Raw genomic sequence first — 14,482 nt, 5'->3', positions numbered from 1 at the left:
GGACATTCACAGTTAATGTAATTAGATATAAATTATGAATGCCATCCATATTGCATACATTCACAGTCAATATTTCTTCAGCATGTATGATGGCTGTCCAACAGAAGTTACATCCATTTCTCACTTATTCTGACAATGTACTCAACCCAATAAAATGACCCAACAAAAGGAGTTGTTCAATAATAAAAGTCACGTTGTAATAACATTAACTCATCTCTCTCGTTCAGATTAATATTGTCGGGTTTTTTGAGTGTTCTTTTTCTGCTTTGCCAAACGCCACTGTGTCAAATGTCCTATTAGAGTTTTTTTTCTTACATTTAAAAAAAGAAAAGTAGAACAGAACAAGTTTTAATTATTTTATTGAACAATTATTTGTTTAATTGAAGAACAAAAACAGGAATGTTGAGTTAAATGTTTCTCATCCCCCCCAACCCCAGCCCCATCCAAAGATCCCCACAAAGTCCCATTCAAAAAAGTTAAATGAAAAGAGCCCTTCTCCCTCCACAAAGTCCCATTAAACATGCAAATCTTCCTTCAAGCGATCCTCTGCATTTTGACTAAACCCTTTCAGTCAACGGGCTCTTCCTGGGCCTCATCAACATCATACTCTTCCTCTTCAGTGTCACTGTCCAGCCTTGTTGAGGATGGCTCTGTGTCCGGCTCAAAGAGCCTTAGGTTTGCCGAATGCGAACCAGTTTTTCCACTCGAACATTTGTGAGCCTGTTGCGAACCTTTGTGTGGTCTCAATAGCCATGCAGTAAGCAGTGTGCTATGGCATGGATATTCAAGTGTACTTGAATGGCATCTGTTTGTTGCAGTCAAGATTATGCTAAAATGTACTTTCTCCAACTATAATTAAGTTCCCTATGAAGAGCCAACCTTCAATTTAGAAAATTCCCAGTTTATTCCCGTGGAAAGTTTCCATCTTTAAAAATTCCTGGAATTTTGCAACCGTAGTTCCTGCCCCAGTTCCTAAACTGTATTGGAAACTCAGCATAAAGTGAGCCTGGCCTACCAAGGCCTAACTATACCGTACCAAGCCGTGCGAGGCCCTGCAGTGGAAATGCGTTCCAAACAGTTATTTAAATGCAAGAAATTACTCAACTGCTGAAAAACTACTTTTTCAATGATTGTACCTAGAAATGGGAGGTTTGATATGGGCCTGTAATTGTTCATTACTGAAGCGTCTAGATTATTCTTTTTTTAAGAGCGGTTTAATGACTGCAGTTTTCAGAGCCTGTGGAAAAACACCTGAGTGAAGAGACTTGTTTACTATTACCTCATTCACGATACGATAATACTTTATTTGTCAGATGAAGTCTGAAATTTGACTTGCGTCACATCAGCTCCATGTCCAAACATCAACAGACAAGTATCCAGACACAATACATGAAACACAAACAACAAACATTTAACATAACAGCACAATCATTCACACCAACGCAACTCCGGTTCAAGCTCCGTGCTAGAGCTTTTCAGGTTCAGAACCGGTTCTTCGGTTTAGCTCTGGCTCTTTTCACACCGCCCAGAGTCCGACTGGTGCTGCGTCATTGCGTCATTGCGTCATTGCGTCATTGCGTCATCGTTTGCGTCATGGCGTAACCGTTTGCGTGCCTGCTTCATAAAGCCAAACCGCGTGGAAACCCCTCACAGCTGACACCGACAACAACAACAATGGCCAATTGTGCTCCAGCTTCCGCTGTACCTCTTCGGAAGACCAAATTCCCAGTAGGTAGCTGGTCTCTTCAGTGGACCACTGCTGCTTGTTAAGTTTCTCCATCGTTGTGTACAAACTGGATAAAACGATGGCTTTATGTTGTTGTTCAGGAGTTGATCCCGCCTCGACGTAAACATGACGTATGCGGTGCTTTTGCTCTGGCCGGACATTTTTTGGTGCTTGAAATGAACCAGATTCCGGAGCTAAGAGGCTGCTCCACTGCGGTGTGAAGAGGAAAATCCGGTGCTTTTCAAGCTCCAGCTCCGAACCGGCCCTGAAACACCGTTGGTGTGAATGAGGTATATGTGAAGTAGATCTGAGGCTCTAGCAGGAGGAGGATTTCAGAAGTTGAATAATGTCCTCTAGGTTTTTATCATTAATCTGATGGAACTGTGTCATGGTGTTTGTATTGATGTTAGGTGGACACAGGGACAACACATCTGCTGTACCTGATGCAGAGGCACTGACTGCTTGCCTGATTTTCTGAATGGGGGGGATACTGACACTGTGGGGTTAGTTAGTCGACGGTAGCAAACAAGGCACGTGCGTTGTTTTTGTTTTTGGCAAAGATGTCAGAGAAGAAAGACTGTCGTGCAATTTACAATTCCAAATGATAAAAGCCAAGTCTCTCTTTATAGATTTCAAAGTGAACCTGGAGATTTGTTTTTCTCCACCTGCGTTCAGCTTTTCGACACTCTCTTTTTTCTGCTCTCACGGTCATGGCCTTTCTCCATGGAGATCTTTTCTTGCCAGTCACTTCCTTTACCTTAGTTGGAGCAATGGCATCTATAACATTTAAATGATCTACTAGCTCATTTACTGAGATGTTAGCAGGGGCAAGTGTGGAAGAAACATCCTGAGTAAATATTTCCATAGTGTTTTCAGTTAAATATCGCTTTGCGGTTACCTATTTTTGAACATTTGTGTGAACAGAAATAGAGCTCTCAAAGCAATGATCAGAGAGCGCAACATCAGTCACCACAACCTCAGAGATATTCAGACCCTTTGAGATCATCAAGTCCAGAGTGCGCCCCTTGCGTGGGCTCCGTCACATGCTGAGTCGGTCCATTGAATTGATCTATTGAAAACAAGGGACAGTGTACATTAATCAACACATTAAAAACATGTAAAAGTACTCGAATTAGCCAAAAGGCTAGTTTTCATCGATAGTCCCTTTGCCAGATGGTGATTGACGTTCTGAGTGCTTGTTTATACAGTGATTCCAGTGGCCTTAGAGCTGTAGAGTGAGCATTAGACCAGCTGATCAGACAGTAGTTGATGTGGGAGAGGACCATTGAGTGAAGGTATAGCTTAGCTGCTGCAGATGATAGGAAGTTTCTAATGTATCTGTAATTTGACAGATTGCACTTTACTTTATTGCAGACCTTTTTTATATGGGTTTTGAAATTGAGGTTTGTGTCAATATGTACTCCTCAGTACTTGTACTCTGAGACAACCTGAAGTCTCCTTCGAGAAAAGAAAACATCTTGTTATGTTATAATGCTGTGGCCCTTGGAGAAGAACATACACACTGTCTTTGAGACATTTGGTTACAAACAATTATTGTTAAAGATCAAATGCAAAGGTTTTTTTATAATTGCCAGTAAAATCGAAATCATATAGCTACAACACTATCTAAGATATTGCAGTATTACAATCGGAGATAATATGCGTCTGGCAATGCGCAATATTTATTTTGTTCAACACCAAGTCCGACGATTTATTTTCTCAGCCGCTCCTCCGCAAAATGGCGTCAAACCAGAGTTGCCAAACAAACAAACCCTGGCTTATCGCTCACAGCGGCTCCCGCCGATAGTACAACTTAGTTTCGTCTATCATGTCTGATTCTGAGTCGGAGGCCACCCAATATCTGGAGTATGTTGTCGACATCCAACCATATCTATACGAGAACTTGGCCGTGGGAATAGACGTGTTATTCCGAGTTGCGCTGTACTGGCCATCAGGAAAGCATTTCCTAATCCTGAAAGCGTTGCCTCCACAGGATTTAAACCAGCCGTCAGTGAATGATCTGTGTACGGTTTCAATTATCTATATGTGAATAATAATAAGTGAATGTGTAACACGAAATTCAGTAAAAATAAATTACATGAATTACTTTAAGGTACTTGGGTTGTCTTATTGTATAATAGTTGTGCATAAAATGAAGAAAAACATTATGTGCAGTATGGTCAAAAGCATAAAAACAAACAAAATAATGTACCTAGTGTTTAATTATTTTATTATTATAAGAACAAAATAGTGCCAAGGGCTCTGTAGCTTACCACCATATGAACTCTGAAAGAAACACAGCAGAAATTCTTAACACACCCCAGAGTTATTGTCCAGTGACCAGCTGCTCAACGGAAGAGTATTTTGAATCATCTGGATTTAAATGCATAACTCATATCAGACCTCAAACCTAACATGACCACAGCAGTCTTCTCAAAATAAACTAGATATGCACAATTGTATCCCCCTGGTAACCCTCATAAGTATAACAAAGATCAACATGAAATGAATTGATTTTGAGCACCAGTATAATAAAGAAAGATGTGTAGTGTCGAGAGATAGGGAGTCGCAGGCGGTGCAATGGAGGTACAAAAGTTGACTTTATTTGTTACATGTTGTCCGGTTGCAGTCCGGGAAGAAAGAGAGAGAAGACAGGAGGGCACACAATATATATAGAGATCCACATACATGTCCATGTGGAAACAAAACCCCCCACTGTAGTTCCATGAGTGGATTATGTAACCCAGTGTATGTGTGTGTGTGGTCACCACAGATGTCACCATTTATTTATTAAAGCGACTCCTGCTCCTCTGTACTCCAACAAGCACAAGCTTGTTAGGTTTTACAAATGCTGACGCAATTGGGGGTGCATGACAGCATGTTTACTTATCATCACTGCCCATAACAACAGATAACAGACAGCAAGGATTTCAGGAGTTCAAGCAGGTCCATGAAATGTGCAAGCATACGTCCTTCAGACAGCCATCTGATCTTGGTGTGTAACCAAATCTCCATAGTGAGTGTCAAACTCCTCCCACAGCAGTTTAACATTTAAATGGTTTCTTGCACGGGCCCTGATATAATGAACCACTTCGATTTGCCATCACTTCATTCAGACATTTGAACTTAGCAAACAAGGCTTGTTGATGCACAATACAATGGTATGAGGAAATACCCTCAGCAGCAACCCCGCCGTTTTTCAGCGTTTCTTTCAACAAAGCCACGGTTCCGTTCCTCTTACCAAGCATCGCCGGTGCGCCATCTGTTGTGAATGCTGTGATTTTTTCTGGTCCAATGTTAAACTTTTCTAATGTTTCCAGCACAACATTTTTTATTTCAATGCCCGTTGTTCCATTGTTCAGTGAAACCATGTCAAGCAGTTCTTCTGTAATGTCAAACTTACTGTTGATCGCTCGGATAAAGATGAGTAATTGTGGCGTGTCATTGATATCCAAGCTTTCGTCCATTGCAAGGCAACAAACTCAGCGGATGACAGTTTGTCCTTAAGAGTATGTGCAATGTTCTCTGAAATGTCTGATGCCCTCCTAGCTACAGTAGAATCAGACAGTTACATTTGTTTTGCCTCTCGTTCCAGGTCTTTTTTTCTCAGGAAACAACGTTGAACAAGCCAGCAGTATGCAATCCTTCACCATTTCTCCATCAGTATATGGCTTCATCTTTTTCATCAGTTCATGTGTGATTTTGTAGGATGCCTCTGTCGCTCTTTCACTCGTATTAGTGTGGAATACGTTTTTTTGAGCAGTTCGGTTCTGTTTGAGTCTCGCCAGCTTTTCCGCCCTTTCGGAAAGTCGGTACTGAACTTCGGGTGTTTTGTGATGGCGCTGCAAATTGGACCTTTTAAATTGTGAAATGACGTTGTCACAAAGCAGGCAGATGCATTTTCCCGAACCGGTGGAGACGATTCCCAGTCCTCTTTAAACGTTCGATATTCCTCTTCATATTTTGGTTTCCTATATTCCTTTGCCATTTTTGCATAGTGCTGTAAGCTAGTTTTCCCAGTGTGACGGAGCAATTATCTCGCGCACCTGCAATCAGAGCGCGAAACCTGAAATAATTTGTGATTGGTTGTTCAGAGGGATGGGGGGGGGCGGCTTAATAGACTGATGTGTGTGATGACTGATGTGTGACTTGTGAGTGATAATGAAATGTTGATGAATTCTGCTGACAATGTTTTTGTTTTATATTTTTTAAAGATTTTTTTAGATTTTAATTTTTTTTAAGTGGGACTTAAAGAGCCACGAGTTTCCCCCCTCATCCAAACCCATCAATTTGAGTAAATATTGTCCCCTTGAAAACCGTTACTGAACTGATTTTGGATATTTGTACTTTGATAACCATTAATCTGCCCTTCAATGTTGACCATTTTCTGGATCTTCTCGGGGATTCTTCAAGTCCCGCCAAATTATGTGTGACGTCATTGCGGGCACAGCGCTCCAGCTGCACCATTCAGGATCCCAGCATCTGCATGTAAACGCACGACGGCGCACACAGCAGCAAGCTCAGACAGCGATGACAGTTTAATTTTGAACGTGTCTGAGAGCTCATATGAGGCTGAAGGATCGGTTTATGTTGTATCTGTTAGAAGTTTAGGAATTAGGTGCGTCAATATGGGCGGTCATGTAGCGAGTGGTGGACTGGGACTAAAAATCAGCAGGGACTCTCGACCGGCCCACTTCGGTACCACTAGTAAATTGTCAACGGGGGGAGTGGGGGATGTGCTAGTGACTTATCCGACCGGCCCACTTCGGTACCGGCCCATCGGGATTCGTCCCGATGGCCAGTCCGCCACTGCACCCAGCCCACGTAAACTGTCAACGGGGGGAGCCTCGCTGCGAGGAAACGGTGGACCTAGTGTCCCGATCGGAGTGGGAATAATAATAATAATAATCCGTGCATTTTATCCATTAATTTCCCCAACATTGTGGTAAAAAAACCACACGTTTAATCCATGTTGTTGGTGTACTACAACTACAAAAAGCATCGGTTTGTTTTCTCATCAGGAAATGCAGACCGGCTCAAACAAACTGTTTTTAATGATCATCCTCACGATCATTTAATGTATCATATGTTCGCCGAATTGACATGAAAGCACTAATAAATGTAGTTTCATCCACTTGAGTTTACAACTACAAAAATAATCGATTTGTTTTTATATCACATCCGACGGGAGGAAATTCAGTAGCTCTCACTACCGATTTGTAATCCTAATGTAATCATCATCTTCACCACGATCATCTATGTTTATGTCGCCGAATTGACATGAAAGCACTGACAAATATGAATATACTGTAGTCAACTTCATTACAACGTTATTAACGTGCCTAAACTCAGTAATTCACAATTTCTACGCATGACAACACACTTTGTCCGTGTTTGGCTCTCTCGCCGCACAGTGAAGCGTTCCCGCATTGACGTCACTTCCGGCTTCCCCCAAAACTTCAAAATGAGTCGAAGGAATTTCCCCGCGATGTTCGAAATTATTGATATTTATCGGAACGGTATTGCACCTTCTTTTTTAAACTGACGGTTCGAGATTACTAGTAGCCCAATATTTCATTGCATAACAGTTGTTGGGAGGCTGTCACAGGCTCTTTAATGACTGCAGTTTTCAGAGCCTGTGGAAAAACACCTGAGTGAAGAGACTTGTTTACTATGTGAAGTAGATCTGAGGCCATGCAAGGAAAAACATCACTACTCACGCGGGTTGAGTATCGCTGCTCTAGGGGCTTCGTACAATACAAAAACAAATGCAAATATTTTATTTTAAAAAGTAAAGTCCTTTCGAGTCATCTGTCTCAAGCATAAGTCTCAAGTCATGAATACCAAGTCAAGTCGAGTCTTTTATCAATGTTAGGCAAGCAAGTCTCAAGTCCAAAATTAGGCAAGTCAACTCATTAGACTCGAGTCAAGTCATGTGACTCGAGTCCCCCACCTCTGGTATATACTTTGGTTAGAATATTGCTGTATTACTGTATCAAATATAATAAACACAAACAGTTGATAAGTAGTATTTTGTTAACTCAATGTTTATATTAAAGGGGACCTATCATGCAAAATGCACTTTCGTACGTCTTTTACACATGAATATGTGTCCCCGGTGTTCCAGGGAACTCACCAAGTGTCAGAAAACACAACCCTCTCTATTTTCCTCCATACCCAAATCTCTAAAAAAAAAAAAAATCTGATACAGATTTGAACACTTTACTGACGTCAGTAAAGTGGTGCTACGGCTATTGGTCAATTCTCCATCTATCAGGGGAATGAGAGGTTGGGCCACGGCCGGCCATTGCCGCTCGAAAGCGCTGGAGAGGCTGTAGTACATATGCCAGGCCTGTAAGTGGCGCTGTAGTCTGCCACAAAAGCAGCGAAGAAGACTGCCCTTGCATGGTTGCCCTTCTGTTTATTCTCCGCTGTGGCTCTTTTTCTCCCTCCCCCAGGCAAGCGTTTGCGCCTCCTGCTTTAAAACAAATGAATAATGACTCTATATAATCATATGTAAGGGATAATGTGCAGCGACGCGGTCATTATGGGGAAAAGAACACCGACAGGCTGATCAGGAGCCCGACGCGAAGCGGAGGGATCTAGATCGGCATGAAGGCACATAATGCAATGTGCACATTATCCCGCTTATCACACGGCCACATTCTCAACAAAGTAACGATATGACTCCCAATATTAATTGAAATGCTTTTATGGATTTAGAAAATAGTTGTATTGATTTAAATTGACATGCATCCGCTAAGAGAAATAGTCCGTTGTTACCGTTTGAACTAACGTAGCAATGGCAGGAACTGCTTCCATAGAGTTTTTGAGGAACTTTTTGATTACAGATTTGAAAACATCGTTGCTTGCTTTAAAAGTAGCACAATTCATTATGTCAAACCTTGGAAAGTATCGAGATATCCCTGCCCTAATGCCAAAGCAACTGCACACTGAATATGTGTCGCCGTTTGATGTCTATGCCTGGACCGCTGCGTAAAAAGGAGGGTTTCTGTATGGGATTAGTTTTGTATCATAAAGATAAAGCAACACTTTCTCAGAATAAAGCAAAACTATGAGTTTAAAATAAAAAAAACTAAGTCAAGCAAAATAAAATAAATTTCAAAAATAAAACTATAAGTTGCAAACAAATCATTTGTGTAATCATGTAAACTATAAGTCTTTTTTCTTTGTTCAATTAAAGACTGCTTTAATTGAACAAATTCTGAAATATAAAAGTGGCAGATTTGCTTTATTAAACAGACCAGACCTAGGCTGCATACCAACACAATTAGGAGCATGCTCACATCTTACTATGTTGGTCTGAAGAGCTGAAGCATTCATACACAATGGATAAAACCGGTGTTGTTTCATTCTATATCCTGTGAGAAAATGATATACATTTAGCATTAAAAATTCGACATACTATTCCTAGCCTGAGGTAGATATGAATAATCAACAGATTTGAATGGAATCTAACATTTTCATGTAGAATACATGCACTGTAACTTTTATCCATGTATTTTCTCTTTTAATGTTTATTTTATTAGCTTTTCTTTTTAATAACTGATTTTAAATGCCATTTTCTTAATGTCTTTCATTTTTTGTAAAGCACTTGTGTTGAAAAGTGCTATAAAAATAGACTTGCCTTGCCTTGTGTGCGCCGGTGTCTGAACGCTCACTCACTGCTAGCTATGTAGCTAACTGTTAGGCTACTTAGCTTGCATTGTTATGGATCTGGTAGCACAAGCTAACTTTCATAGCACAGTTTTACTTCTCACTTAACACAATAAAGAAACAGACCGTATAGCACAAACAACACAAATGATCAATACTTACATATATTTTCACTTGTAGTATTATAATAATTGAAATGCTGGTTCTTCTGGCCACGCTCAGCTAGCTACCGCACCGCAGCTGCCTGCACTGTACAATCGCTGGAAGACTGGGCTGTCACTCAAAAACTGAGTAGCCAATGGGGATGCACCCCTGAAAGTCCCGCCCACCTGGGAGGTTTGTGTCAGAATCTCAAACAAAAAATGAGGGGGCGCAAAAGAGAAGAGATGGAGCGAGAGCAAGATCATTGAGAAAGAAGAAACAAGAACCTATGTTAAAACAAAGAAAAAATACTTATAGTTTACATGATTACACACATTTATTTTTGAAATTTATTTTATTTTGCTCGACTTATTTTTATTTTTTTTAAACTCATAGTTTTGCTAGTTTTGCTTTTGCTAAACTAATCCCATATTTTCTGCCCCGTTACTTCTCTTCTTACTTCTATAAGAATAAAACAAGGTGGACGGAGATCTCTTTTTCTCCCCCTCTTCTCCCCGCTGCAGCCCAGCAGCTGATCTCAGAGCATGCTCCCCTCTCCTGCAGGGGTGCGTGGTCAGCTGCAGCTCACAGAATCAGCCCCCTGCAAAAACAGTGCTGGAAAGAGCAAATAGAGTGAAATGAGGCGTGGCTAAAATGCAGGACCTTTTTGGTATTTTGAAAAAAAAACTATATTTATATAGGTATGGCCCTACAATATATTGTTCAAATATAGCATGATAGGTCCACTTTAAGTGAGTTTTTATTGTGTTAACTTTTTAGATTGACTTTCTCTCTTTCTCTGTCTGTCTGTTCTAGAAACCGAAAGGAAGAGAGAGACGTCACAGCTGTCAGCAATGTGACAAATCCTTTACAACATCTGGAAATTTAAAGAGCCACCTGAGTATTCAGAGAAAAACCTTACAGCTGTGAAGAGTGTGGAACAACTTTCACTACATCAAGTAATCTCAAAACACATCACCGTATTCACACGGGAGAAAAACCTTACAACTGTGAAGAGTGTGGGACAACTTTCACTCAATCAAGTGCTCTCAAATCACATCAACGTATTCATACTGGAGAAAAACCTTACAGCTGTGAAGAGTGTGGGACAACTTTCACTCAATCAGGTGATCTCAAAATACATCAATGTATTCACACTGGAGAAAAACCGTACTGGTGTGAAGAGTGTGGGAAAACGTTCACTCAATCAAGTGCTCTCAAATCACATCAACGTATTCATACTGGAAAAAAACCTTACAGCTGTGAAGAGTGTGGGACAACTTTCACTCATGTGATCTCAAAACACATCACCGTATTCACACTGGAGAAAAACCGTACTGGTGTGAAGAGTGTGGGAAAACGTTCACTCAATCAAGTGCTCTCAAATCACATCAACGTATTCATACTGGAGAAAAACCTTACAGCTATGAAGAGTGTGGGACAACTTTCACTACATCGGGTGCTCTCAAATCACATCACCGTATTCACACTGGAGAAAAACCGTACTGGTGTGAAGAGTGTGGGAAAACGTTCACTACATCAAGTGGTCTCAAAAGACATCTTCTTGTTCACTCAGGAGAAAAACCATAGTGGAGTGTAGGAGCCGCAATTTAGCATATTTTGTTTTTTCACAGTTTACAATTCCCATCTATTGGCCTTGTGTTGGGTAATCCTTTTTTCCATTACAGATCCCATCCCAACAGCGCCATCTGTTGACGTAAAGTCATAATTGACAGGCATAATGTTCACTGTTCCTTTAAGTTTCGTTTTCTGGCTGTCCTTCTGCTTATTGCAGCATTAAATCCAAGCCATTGTCCGATGCAGCTTATGATTCCAATATACGATCCAGTTTGAATGCTGCTCATACCCGGCCGCTTTCCCAGCCTTGGCTCTCGGCCTCTCCTTTCGCGTCTTGATGAGCGCAGGTGGTGACAATCTCCAGCTGATTGTGGCGTGTTGTCCAGCTGATCCGGGATGATGGTGTCAGTTGTGAAGTAATCCAATTGTTTGTCCGGTGAAAACGATCCTTAATCCAATGCGATATGTTTCTTATTGTCCAGTTTCACTCATAGAGTGTGATTCTACATAATGTAATGGCAGTTTAAATGTTCCAGTGTCCTATATCTTTTTGCCATTACTTCACAGGAGGGTTTAGAGTGATCCTGACGCAGACACAAACATATGAAGTTCCGGTCTTTTGCTGCAGTTTTAGAATGATGTGTTATTGCTTTACATACCAAGGTTTAAGTACACGGTGTCAATAGTTGTAGTATGAGCATCTGCTGGGGCTGGCTGGCCGTCTGGTAGAATCGGTATGCTCTTCCTCCTGTGTCCTCTTCCTCTCCTGTGACCTATGATCCCTTTTTATAAACCCTGCCACCAAGTGTTCTAAAATAATATTGCACTATACATATAAATAAGGTAAACTGAGACACCAACAACACCCATAAAATGGCTCCTACAAAGAGTGTGGGAAAACCTTTTCTTAAAGTATTCACCTTAAAGTCCATGAGCGAGTTTCACTGTTCACATGCTTCATGTATCTGGAACATATTTACGATGTTTTCAGTTTGATTCTATTCTCTTGTTGAAATGATCAGACTACCAGAAATAAAATGGCCTTAGAAACAGACTCGTCACCCTGCATATTTGTTGTGTTTTGCAGAATATTATAAACATGTCATTCCCTTATCTTCAAATACCCCAGGTTGTGTAGTGATGTATTTGAGGTGTACTGTCCACATTACAGACCTGAAGTCGTGCAGTCAATGTATGCGAAGTGTACAGGACCTTGGTCTCTGAGACTCAAAAAAGCCTTTCTCGCCTACCTGTCCACTTTGCAGACCTGAGATCCTGCAGTAATTTCTCAAAGATAGTGTGGCATATAGGGAGGTGCAATCTCCTGATGGTATAGACTGTATTATAGTGGACATCTGCAACCCTAGAAAACAAGATGACATTAGGATAATCAATTTATACAACCCATGTCCAAATCTAGGATATGGCCGAGGCGGTGCCATTTAGTGATGGCAAAATTAAGCTTTGAATGAAGCATCGAACCACTTGGAACAATTGTGTCGGAAATAGGTTCATGTCTCGAAGCTTCAGGTACAGCGACCTCTCCTGGCGAAGTTGCAAGGCTGCAGTGGGTTTATCGTATCTTTGCCTTGAAACATATTCGATGCACACACACTAAGACTGAATATCATGTTCTATTTGCAATTAAAGATTGATAATTGTGTGTAATGGGTTAATGAGAAGAGACTAGAGAGTGCTGGACATTGTTTTGGGGGGAGAGGGCCTTTTATCAGTCAATAAAGTATTAAAGTTGAAAAGCAATGATTTAAAAGTACATCTTTGGCTTTGAACCAGCTGCGCGGAGGACATCGCCGCATTCGGGCCGCCGGCTCGACCCACTGGGCTATCTATTCCTTAAAATATTTAACTGTTTTTATATTACTGATAATTGTCTTTTTGTTCAGAACTTCTCCACATTTCGAAGTGTTTCCCGAGCCAGAACGACCTATCTTTCTTCCGGGCTTGCTATAATGATACTACAATTCAAATGCAATACAAACAACGCAAACTACAAATACCCACACATTGTGCATTGTTTAGAGCGGTCATCAAGTGTTGAAGCGCTCAAATTCGAAACGCTTTCAACCTGTCACCAGTCGGAATCAAGACGAGGCAGTGCATTGAATCGCCTGATTGGACCGCGAACCAGTCAAGTGATTCATTCAGGAAATGAAGCAGTTGCTGCTTCGGACGTCATATGTCACGTGATTTGAAGCAAGCTTCGAAGCACTGCTTCTATGAAATAGGAAGTCCAGGGTTGAAGCTCGAAGCTTCAGTGTCAAACTGTCATCACTAGTATACAACCCATGTCCAAATCTAACCACTGATATATTTAAAGAAAAAGCAGAAAATAAACATAGGAAGGAAGTTTGGTGTGGTGATTTCAATGCACACAACAGTCTATGGGCAGCAACCATACAGACAGTAACGGAAACATAGTGGAAGAAATACTGGAGGAAAGAACACTAGTATGCCTTAAAGAGCTTACGAAATGCTTTTAGCACCTGTTAGTGGGCTTAGTATATGATAGAGGTTGCATTTGTATTGTGAAATGTGCCATATGATTTTTTTTATTATTGATCTATTTTTAATAAATCACGATTATAACAGCATACAAAAGTTGTCAGTTAGTAACAATCGTTCGTTGCGCCGGAAACATCAACTTTGGCCATTTCCGGCGGTGACGTCATGAGTAGAACACAGCTGAGCTCAGTCCCGTTTGAATGCATTGAAGGGCCAAAAATTATGACAAAGGATACACAGCAATAAGACGCCAAGAATAATTGGCAAGCGATATGTTGTATGGGGATGTGGGGTCGTCTCAACATCTGGTTATGGGATGTTTTTGTGGCCAAAAAATGAGACAAAACAAAACAAGTGCGTCGGATGAGGCGGACTTTTGCTAGACCAGGTAACCCGGGGTCGATGAAACCGACGATGGCAGCACATCGAGAGATCGTGTTTCGAACAATCAACAATGCCCGCTAAGGAGAGAGAGTAAACGCTTTCTCGAAGGTTCATTTTGCTTTCTTACAACGTTACGTTAACTCACGACGCTGAAGTTGGCTTCGGATTCAGAGCATCCGATTCGGCAGTTAAGGGGAAAGTTAAGGGACATTTAATTTACAGCGCTGAGCGAACAATCCTCCGTGTTTGAACCTCTTAAATCGCTGCATAGCCGATTTATTTGGACTGGATTATCCTAGAGAGTCTAAAGATTCTTTATTACACAGTTTCAGATTTGTGAAACCTTCATTCTATTTGTGGAAATTACAAAAAGGGAGATTTCAGTGCTTTTTTCACATGTAGACCACATTAGACCAGGTCCTGATCTGAAACCACTAGACCTAGACTCATAGC

At 41.0% G+C, this 14,482-nt stretch overlaps 2 pseudogenes; one reads left to right on the top strand and one right to left on the bottom strand.

Annotated features, from left to right (window-relative positions):
* Nucleotides 1-14,482, top strand: part of LOC117441148 (zinc finger protein 208-like) — a 447,659-nt pseudogene that overhangs the window by 26,866 nt on the left and 406,311 nt on the right.
* Nucleotides 1-14,482, bottom strand: part of LOC117441147 (zinc finger protein 721-like) — a 424,075-nt pseudogene that overhangs the window by 94,061 nt on the left and 315,532 nt on the right.

This window comes from Pseudochaenichthys georgianus, unplaced genomic scaffold, assembly GCF_902827115.2.
Source record: "Pseudochaenichthys georgianus unplaced genomic scaffold, fPseGeo1.2 scaffold_151_arrow_ctg1, whole genome shotgun sequence".
In the NCBI taxonomy this organism is placed as follows: domain Eukaryota; kingdom Metazoa; phylum Chordata; class Actinopteri; order Perciformes; family Channichthyidae; genus Pseudochaenichthys; species Pseudochaenichthys georgianus.
The sequence above is the reverse complement of the archived record's forward strand: the minus strand, read 5'-3'. Positions and strand labels throughout refer to the sequence as shown.